This window comes from Electrophorus electricus, unplaced genomic scaffold (assembly GCF_041902795.1).
Source record: "Electrophorus electricus isolate QZ-2024a unplaced genomic scaffold, ASM4190279v1 Scaffold249, whole genome shotgun sequence".
NCBI classification, from domain to species: domain Eukaryota; kingdom Metazoa; phylum Chordata; class Actinopteri; order Gymnotiformes; family Gymnotidae; genus Electrophorus; species Electrophorus electricus.
This window is the reverse complement of record NW_027658529.1, coordinates 30,001-33,467: the sequence shown is the minus strand read 5'-3', so window position 1 is coordinate 33,467 and position 3,467 is coordinate 30,001. Positions and strand designations below refer to the sequence as shown.

Here is a 3,467-nt window from a genome sequence, read left to right as displayed (position 1 = left end):
ACCTACCTGGGCCCACGAATCACTCTTCTTGGTTACATCACGAAACGTAGGTTGAGCGAGGCTAGGGGGGAGGGAATTCGACGAGGTCTTTCCCTTGTCCCCCCACCAGCGGCCCACGAAAATCAAAACGGCGTGAAGAGAGGGAACGCCGAAAGCACCTGGAGTCGGCCGTCCGCACCTCCGGAGGAGGTGGACGGGGTACGGTGCGGGCATGACCGGATGGGACAGCTTTGCATCAAGGTGAGAGGTCGGCGTCCGAAGGCCAGAGGGCGGTGCGCGAGCACGTTTACACTGGCCGCGGAAGCTGTCCTGGGTAGCCCTGTATGGCGTCTGGACCTGACGGCGCACGCACTTACAACCCGCTGCTTCCTAGCCCCCGGAAGGGGAGGCGGATGTCACTCGTGGTTCATCCCAGACCACGGTGCAAACTACCTGGTTGATCCTGCCAGTAACATATGCTTGTCTCAAAGATTAAGCCATGCAGGTCTAAGTGCACACGGCCGGTACAGTGAAACTGCGAATGGCTCATTAAATCAGTTATGGTTCCTTTGATCGCTCCACACGTTACTCGGATAACTGTGGTAATTCTAGAGCTAATACATGCAAACGAGCGCTGACCCTTCGGGGGATGCGTGCATTTATCAGACCCAAAACCCATCCGGGGGGCTCGGGCCCCCCGGCCGCTTTGGTGACTCTAGATAACCTCGGGCCGATCGCGCGCCCTCCGCGGCGGCGACGTCTCATTCGAATGTCTGCCCTATCAACTTTCGATGGTACCATAGTCGGCTACCATGGTGACCACGGGTAACGGGGAATCAGGGTTCGATTCCGGAGAGGGAGCCTGAGAAACGGCTACCACATCCAAGGAAGGCAGCAGGCGCGCAAATTACCCATTCCCGACACGGGGAGGTAGTGACGAAAAATAACGATACAGGTCTCTTTCGAGGCCCTGTAATCGGAATGAGCGTATCCTAAACCCATGGGTGAGGACCCATTGGAGGGCAAGTCTGGTGCCAGCAGCCGCGGTAATTCCAGCTCCAATAGCGTATATTAAAGTTGCTGCAGTTAAAAAGCTCGTAGTTGGATGTCGGGAGTGGGCTGGCGGTCCGCCGCGAGGCGTGCCACCGCCTGTCTCAGACCCTGTCTCCCGGTGCCCCCCGGATGCCCTTGGCTGGGTGTCCGGACGGGGCTCGGAGCGTTTACTTTGAAAAAATTAGAGTGTTCAAAGCGGGCCCGCTTCTCGCCTGAATACCTGAGCTAGGAATAATGGAATAGGACTCCGGTTCTATTTTGTGGGTTTCCTGAACCAGGGCCATGATTAAGAGGGACGGCCGGGGGCATTCGTATTGCGCCGCTAGAGGTGAAATTCTTGGACCGGCGCAAGACGGACGAAAGCGAAAGCATTTGCCAAGAATGTTTTCATTAATCAAGAACGAAAGTCGGAGGTTCGAAGACGATCAGATACCGTCGTAGTTCCGACCGTAAACTATGCCGACCCGCGATCCGGCGGCGTTATTCCCATGACCCGCCGGGCAGCGTGAGGGAAACCACGAGTCTGTGGGTTCCGGGGGGAGTATGGTTGCAAAGCTGAAACTTAAAGGAATTGACGGAAGGGCACCACCAGGAGTGGAGCCTGCGGCTTAATTTGACTCAACACGGGAAACCTCACCCGGCCCGGACACGGAAAGGATTGACAGATTGATAGCTCTTTCTCGATTCTGTGGGTGGTGGTGCATGGCCGTTCTTAGTTGGTGGAGCGATTTGTCTGGTTAATTCCGATAACGAACGAGACTCCGGCATGCTAAATAGTTACGCGGCCCTCCGCGGTCGGCGTCAAACTTCTTAGAGGGACAAGTGGCGTTCAGCCACGCGAGATGGAGCAATAACAGGTCTGTGATGCCCTTAGATGTCCGGGGCTGCACGCGCGCCACAATGGTTGGATCAGCGTGTGCCTACCCTACACCGAGAGGTGCGGGTAATCCGCTGAACCCCATTCGTGATGGGGACTGGGGATTGCAATTATTCCCCATGAACGAGGAATTCCCAGTAAGCGCGGGTCATAAGCTCGCGTTGATTAAGTCCCTGCCCTTTGTACACACCGCCCGTCGCTACTACCGATCGGATGGTTTAGTGAGGTCCTCGGATCGGCCCCGCCGGGGCTCCTCGCGGGCCTTGGCGGAGCGCCGAGAAGTCGATCAAACTTGACTATCTAGAGGAAGTAAAAGTCGTAACAAGGTTTTCGTAGGTGAACCTGCGAAAGGATCATTAACGGGTAACGCTGTCCGGCGTGCCTCCTCTCCCGACCCCCTCGACTTCGCCGTCCCCCCGCGTCGGGGCCCAGGGTCGAAAGGGTCTTCGGGGTTGCTGTTACACGTGGTCGCTTGCAGGTCAGGCTGGACAGAAGGCATAAAGGAGGAGCCTAGTCCCTCCCACCCCTTCCTCGTCCTCCGCCTCTTCCTCCGCGTCGTCCTTCAGCACCCCCCCCCCGCAGGCCCCGGTATTCTCTGGGTTCCAGCGCGAGAGACGCGTCGTTCAAAAAACTCGGCGTCCCCGCTCGTCGGGCGAAGGCCGGTTTCCCCTCACCTTGCCGGCAGGAGAAGCGCCTGCGAGTCGAGCGGGTCGTACGGGTCCGTCCCGCGCCCTCCCTCTCGCTCGCACGGCCGCTGCCTCCGTCCACCGCGAGGGGTTTTCCTATTTTGTTGTCCTTGTCATTCATCCCCGTCCCCTTGCTCGCTGACGAGCGGACTTTCCGGGGGGGGTTGCGAGCGCTGCTCCTCGTGGGGCAGGCCATGGCCCTTCCTGTGTTCGTCCGCCCACCGGCGTCCTGGGGCGTGGTGGTGGTGGGTGGCGCAGCCGGTTCCCCTGCTTCTCTCTCTCAGAAAGGAGTCTCAGGGGGACCCCCGGCAGGTACCTAGGGCTTGGCCCACGCTACGTGAGTTCCACCCCTTTCGAGGGGTCGGACGGGGCGGGCGCGGAGGGCCGCGGTTCAAAGACTGACTCGTCTGCCACGTGGGGCGTGTGGGCAAAGCGCAACCCCGCGCCCGTTTCAACACTCGCAGACGGGGGCGCCTGACCGGTTGGTGAAACCTTTTAAACCTGTCTTTGTAGTCGTGGTGAAAGACCTAAACTGAGCCTGAAATAAAAGAGTACAACTCTTAGCGGTGGATCACTTGGCTCGTGCGTCGATGAAGAACGCAGCCAGCTGCGAGAACTAATGTGAATTGCAGGACACATTGATCATCGACATTTCGAACGCACATTGCGGCCCCGGGTCCATCCCGGGGCTACGCCTGTCTGAGGGTCGCTATTCCTATCTGTCGGACCTGCCTTCTCAGGCGGGACCGCGGTTGGAGGTTCGTAGGTGGGGGGGTGCCCCCTGGCCTCCGTCTTCCTAAAAGCAGACGGTTCCCGGTCGCTGTCTCGGTGAGATCCGGTCGGTGGGTTCGCTGCGGTTGAGTGCCCGTTCT

General features: G+C 59.1%; 2 non-coding genes across 2 annotated transcripts; both read left to right on the top strand.

Annotated features, from left to right (window-relative positions):
• Positions 1-429: 429 nt before the first annotated feature.
• On the top strand, positions 430-2,268 carry LOC145655387 (18S ribosomal RNA). Its single transcript, XR_014121516.1, has one exon. It is a non-coding gene; the product is annotated as an 18S ribosomal RNA (ribosomal RNA).
• Positions 2,269-3,150: 882 nt separating this feature from the next.
• Positions 3,151-3,304, top strand: LOC145655386 (5.8S ribosomal RNA). The gene has a single exon (XR_014121515.1). It is a non-coding gene; the product is annotated as a 5.8S ribosomal RNA (ribosomal RNA).
• Positions 3,305-3,467: the final 163 nt, after the last annotated feature.